Below are 6,324 nucleotides of genomic sequence, written 5' to 3' on the forward strand. Positions count from 1 at the left end.
GGATTTATGAGGTGTGGAGCTGTCCCAGGGTCCTGTTGCACCCCAGCAGCAATCCAGCTCTGGGATACACCCTCAGCACATCCCGCCCCAAATCCTTGCCCTGAACACCCGGGAGCTGGGGCCTTTCAGGTGCCTGTCGCTATGGAAACCGCTTCTCACCGCGCTGGTCCAGGCTGAGCCTGCCGGAGCTGTGCCTGCCCGAGGGGGGATGCTCAGGTGAGGCTCGGGAAGGCGATTCCTGCAGGTTCCAGCTGCAGCAGGATCAGGGAAGGCCTCCCCGAGAGTCTCCTGGGGAAAGAAGAGGTTCTGTAGGGAATAGTGATGGGCTTTTTTAATAGCTCGTTGGTGGTTTTAGAGGCTTGGTGAAGATGTTTAGCACAGAGGAGGGCTCTGGGCTGGACCCACACAAATGATCCTACTGGTGTTCCCTAAAGCCTTCACTGCTGGGGGACAGGGAATCTGCAGTGCAACCCCCTCTCGCCCCCCTGCCCAGCCAGGAAAGGGCTCTTTGGCTTTAAAAAACTGGCTTTGTTCTGCACACGATCCCCTCTGCACCCCGATCCCATCGAGCACCCCACCAACCCAGGGACTGGGTTTGGGATTGGGGTGGGAGCAGGCAAGGCATTTCCATTCTCCTGCAGAGAAAAAGCCCCTCAGGGCCCCCACTTTTGGGGGGACTCTAGCACCACCTCCAGGAGCAGATGCTGCAGATTCTGAGTGCCTGGGGGTAGGATGGGACCTGTCCTGTCACCTCTGGGGTGACACAATCTGCCCTCACTGACCACCTTCCAGTGCCCTGGCACAGAAATGGGATTTTCCAGGGCTTTTTCCCAGTTCCCCTTCACATACCAACCCCTACAGGTCCACAGGGTTATGGAATTTCCCTGGCTGCTGATTTGGGCCACTTGGCTTCATTTTGGGAACTTCTTCAGGGGCACTTTTCCCACCAGCCCTGCTCCTCACACACACCTTGCCTGGCTCCCCACAAGCTGCTGAAAAGATGGAAGAAGCTTTCAAAGCCAAGGGAAGGTTGGGATTTTGGAGCTGGTAACATTTTTAAGAGCTGCTCTGAGTCCAGGCAACGATGGTTTTGCCTTTAATATTTAATGCTTTTTTTTTTATTGAACACACGTGCAAGGGAGCTGCTTGCAGGAGAGCTGGGCACTGCAGGAACACCACGGCCAGCCTGACCCAGCAGCGTGGGGCTGCTTCAAAGCCAAGGTTGCCAGAAGGGCATTTTCCAGCCTGTAGGAAAGGCAAAACCTTGGAAAACTGCAATGAAAAAGCCACTTGGACCAGCACAGCAGGAAATGCTGGTGAGAGGATCCTGCACAGCAAAGATGAGCCCTTTCCCAGCAGGAGCAGCACAGTTTCCCCCGAGGTTTCCAGGTGCAAAGAGCTGCTGTTGCTGGAGTGTTTGCAAGTGGGAAAGGTGAAAGTCCTTTTTCTGTGTCCGAAATCTCCAGGGGGTTGGCTCCTGCTGGCTGCAGGCTGCACAGGGACCTCTGGGATAATGAGATCCTGGAGCAGCAGCACCAAGGGAGCCCACAGCTGTGTGATACCCAGGAAGAGCAAGGGGGAAAGATCCAACCTGGGACAGACCCGGGGATGTGGTCCTGTGGTTCTCAGCTCCATCATCCTGGCCATGGGTCAGGACAGGCAAGCGGGAGTCCTACGCCTGTCCCCAGGCAGAGGCCACCCCACAGATGCAGCTGTAGGATGTGACTGAACGGTGATGCTCCTGAAACCACCCCTGCCCAGGGCAGCACAGCCATGGAGGGGGTGTGGGGAGGTTTTTGAAACCTTTTCCTCCTCCGTGGTCTCTGCGAAGGCAAAACAAAGCCTCTGACACCATTTCTCAGGCACAGCCCCAGCAGAGCACAAAGAAAAGGGATATTTCAGAGACAACCCGCAAGCAGCTGATAACCCCTGACCTCTGCCTGCAGAAACAGGAGGTGGCTTGGAAGAGAAGGTGCAGAAGGTGCCAATCCCCCTGGGAGAAACACGGACCTGGTCACCCCAGCAGGGCCAACACAGCCATAGGGAACAGAGCCCTGAGGTGAGAGGAGGCAGGAACAAACACGCTGTGGTCTGGGGTTTTTTTGCTAAAGTTTCAGTTCTGCAGCCCCAGTTCATGTTCCCCCAGCACAAGGACTGGTGTCTGAGTGGCCGCCCCGACACGGGGCTCTGCCCCTGCTCACAGCACTGCACGCTCGGCAAGCTCCCCACCTGAGCTCTGCCAGCAGGTGCCGAGAGGGGGCTGGAGCACAGGGACAGAATCACTTTTCATTTGCATCAGCAGGAGGAAGAAGAGCAGCAGCAGCAGCGCCAGACTCCGGTGGCTTCTGAGGGAGGGAAGGAGGTGTCCTCAGAGGTGTTGTTTGGACAATCCTCTCTCAGGTACAGAGATGGGGCTCTTGGGGATGGTCCTGTGCAAGGTCAGGAGCTGGACTTGTTGATCCTTGTGAGTCCCTCCCAACTCAGCTTTTTCTGTGATTTTGTAGCAGGAAATAGTAATATAGAAGTTAATACTTAGAACTTCAATAGTATAGAATTACAGGACACGAGATCAGCCAAGAAAGTAGGGATGCAGCCACCTCCCTTCAAACATAATCCCAGGAGACACGGAGAGAGCACAAAAGGATCCTGCTGGTGCAGGTCCGTGGCATTCCAAGGGGCCCAGTGAGCTCCATCCCAGCAGGATGCAGTACAAGAGACTTGTCCTTCTTGGAGGCATCAAGATCAGGCAGAACAAACCGCTGTAAGATGGGAAATGTTGGGTTGTGTCTGCTGATACAGAGCTGATCACCCTCTTTTTGCTCCTAATTCTTCTCCCAGCACCATCAGGGATGCAGAAGGATCAAGCCCTGAACCGTTTTTCCACCTGACAGTGAGATTGCACTCCCTCCCCACTCATCAACCCCAAATATTTCTCCATCCCATCTGAGTCAGAGGCCACTGAGCACAACCCTGAACAGATGTTTGAAGCACAGAAGAGCCGTGATGTGGTGAGGGACAGACTGTGTGCACACAAAAAGGATGTGGGGTGAACTCCCGATGCTGAGAGCTGGCTGATCACTCTCCAGCACGACTCCTGCGCTCAGCTGGTGCTCTCCATCTCCATCCAAACTCCACTGGTTGTCCCACAGAAAGATAAGGATGGGTTTTGGTCCTGTTTTTGCATCTCTTTCTGTTTGTACATCCTCTCCCAGGGAATTTCACTGGTCTGGCTTTGTTCTGCTCTATGGTTGGGTTTGTCCATCTCTGAGGTCATCCTGGGAGAGCATCGCTCAACCAGGGCTGCACAGACACTCTGGGGAAGAAAAAGGTCACAGAGGAAATATTATCTACAGTTTTTGTGTTGAAAGGAAAGGGCTTTGCTCCCTCTCGAAGGTAAATCCTGGGTTGCAGGGTGAGGAGGAGAAGGGAATTTGCACATCAAGGTCTTCCCATCAGTGAAGGCTCCTCCAGCCCCGTGGGCAGGCTGTCACAGCCTGTTTGCCTTCTCCAACACATCAAAAGACATTTTAAAACCATTCCTCCTGCACAAATAAATACAAACCCAAACCACTATTTTTTCTGGTTTGCTCTCTTTTCCCCTTTCATCCCTGTGACGTCTTCCTCCAACAAATCCTCCCCTTACATCCCATGAGAGACTGCTCCTGGACAATTTGCAGCTGTGACAGCCCGGGAGGTGCCTGGGGCCTGTCTGCCTGGCTGACAGCTCACACACGCACCCGGCTTTGCCACGGAACGCTTTCATGGCTGGGCTGCCCCGGCCGCGGCGGGCTCCTAACTTCCTTTCCAGGTTTTTCCCGGGATGCTGGACAAACCCCCTTTACCTCCCCCCCACACCCCCAACACAATCCTCTCTCCCCACCATGATTTTGTGGGGTCACAAAACCCACAGCACGAGGGTTTTGCAGGAAAATCAGCCACAGCCCCGCGGTGCCCGCTGCCCGGATCACCCCCGCCCGCCCCGGGACGTGGCGAGGATGGAATTAGAACTCCCCGGCGCTGCCGGGAGGCGGAGGGCGCTGCCGGAGCTGGCACCGCTCGGATGCCGGATGCCTCCGGGCACAGGATTTCAAGGGCACGTCACGCTCCAGCCGGGATGCTGCCAGCAGCCCTCCCCAGCGCTGGCTGAGCCACTCGCTTGACTCCTTCCAGCGATTTTTTTTTTGGTTGTTGGTTTGTTTTGTTTTGTTTTTTTAAGGCAGCTAATTGCTCCGGGGGAGTCCCGGAGTAATGAGAACTGGCAGGAGCGAGCAGATATTAGGTTTATTTACCACCAGTTTTAAATCATTTAGCATAGCAGAAAGGCCATGGTTCTACAAGCAACGTGTTCTGCTTTGCTCCTGCCGTGGGTCCTGTTAAAAGGGTTTAGTGGTGAGTGGGAACAGGGGTGTCCACGGGGGCTCTGCTCTGCGTCCTGTGGGGTTGGCACAGGGATGAGCAGGGCCAAAAAATGGGGACGAGGATTTGAGCCAAAGCTCATCCCCATCCACAGGAGCTCCCTTGGCTGCAGACTTGGACTCGTGAAGGATTTTTGTCCCATTGAAGGCAGCCTGCAGCTTCAGTTTAAAAATAAAGCCTTAAAAAGGCAATTTGGGGAGCTGGCCCGGGGATGCTCCTTGCGCAGCAGAACGCAGTTCCTTGGGGATTGCTGAGAAAAGTCGCGGGAGAAGTTAAACTTTCACCCTGGCAATTATTGTAAATCTCTCTGGTCAAGGCCCAGACCTAAAATTAGCCCACGAGCCCTTTTAGAGGTTGGGATTTTTCACTTGATTTTCCAAGTGACCAACCAGCAGCGGAGCAAACCGTGCCCTTCCACACTCAGAGCCCTGGGGTGTTTTTTAATTGCAGCCCCCGTGTTTGATGGAAGCAAGGCCAGGCATTCCAGCCTGGTTTTACACATCCTGAAACAAGCAGCATCCCACAGAGGGAAGGCAGGAGAGAGCCTGTTATGTACCAAAGCCTTTGCAATCACACAGCATTTGTCCTGGTTCATGAAAGAAATCCCAGCCATTCCCTGGGCTCCTGGTTTTGCTCTTAGTGATGGTTAGTAAAATCTAGGAGTTAGTAAAACCTGGGATGCTGGGCTTTCCGCTGCCTGTATGGGAGCAGCCAGATCCTCTGCATGGCCCTCTCCCTTTTAGGGTGGTCTGGGAGGTCCCGTGGCACAGGCAGGGCACAGCACCAGCCGGGGCTGCCGGACCCGCTCCGTGCAGCTCCCAGCCCTGCTGCCAATCGATAGCGAGTGCAATGAAAACCTTAATGAAATTCCAGCCTGAGAGACTATTGATTGTGTGTTTTCTTTAAAAATGGATATGAATGGGAGAGAGGCTTTTCGGAGGAGAGGCAGCGGAAGGGGGGGAGTGGAAACACATTGTCAGCTGCCATGGGAGCTGGGTGAAGGTGGGTGGCCCAGGCTCACCTGCACTGAGCAGTGGGATCCAGCCTCTCTGTGAGCATCCATTCGTCCCCAGAAGACCCCTGGGAAGGAAACTGTAGAATCCCAGAAACATTTAATGGTTTGGGATGGAAGGAGCCTTGAAGCTCATCTCATTCCACCCCCTGCCATGGGCAGGGACACCTTCCACTAGACCAGGTTGCTCCAAGCCCTGCACAACCTGGCCTTGAATATGTGACCAGCCAGTAGCAGGAGGGAGAGCATCCACCCAAAATCACCACAAACCCAGCCATGATGGAGAAAATCAAGAGTCCCTGTCCCAGCTGTGCCTCCTCGGCAGTGCTTTTGGAATGTCCACCTCGGCCCATGTTTCATGCTGCTGCCAAAAACACACCAAAAAAAGAGAAATGTTTAGGAAGATGTTGCTGTGGAGGAAGAAAAAGCAAACGGTGCATCACTGTGCACCAGCCTTACAACAAATCTCCCTCCTTCTCCCCCAAACCAGCCTCTTTCCAAATCTCCCAAGAGTACACCCAGCAGGGTAACAGGACGGTGAGGAAGCATAATAAATAAATAATAGTAATAATAATGACAAACCCCTCCCTCCTCTCCACCTCTTACATAACCAGCATTGTCTTAATCCTACAGGTGCTTCACAGAAGTAAAAAGGATTTGTTCCTCCTGCAAATCCTTTTCTTTTTTTCCCTTTTTTTTTTTTAATGGTGACTCATCCTACCGTGGACGAGCCATGGGGAGGCTGGGGGGGCTGTGCAGGGTCCCAGAGGCAGTGGAACCCTCAACTCCACCCCTGAAAGCCCCTCTCTGGGCTTCAGTTCCCCTGTCCTGGAGTTTGGTCCATCCAGACCCCACCCTGTCCTGGGGTTCAGTCTGTCCTGAACGCCCTGGCAGGG

This window comes from Corvus cornix, chromosome 19, assembly GCF_000738735.6.
Source record: "Corvus cornix cornix isolate S_Up_H32 chromosome 19, ASM73873v5, whole genome shotgun sequence".
Lineage (NCBI taxonomy): Eukaryota > Metazoa > Chordata > Aves > Passeriformes > Corvidae > Corvus > Corvus cornix.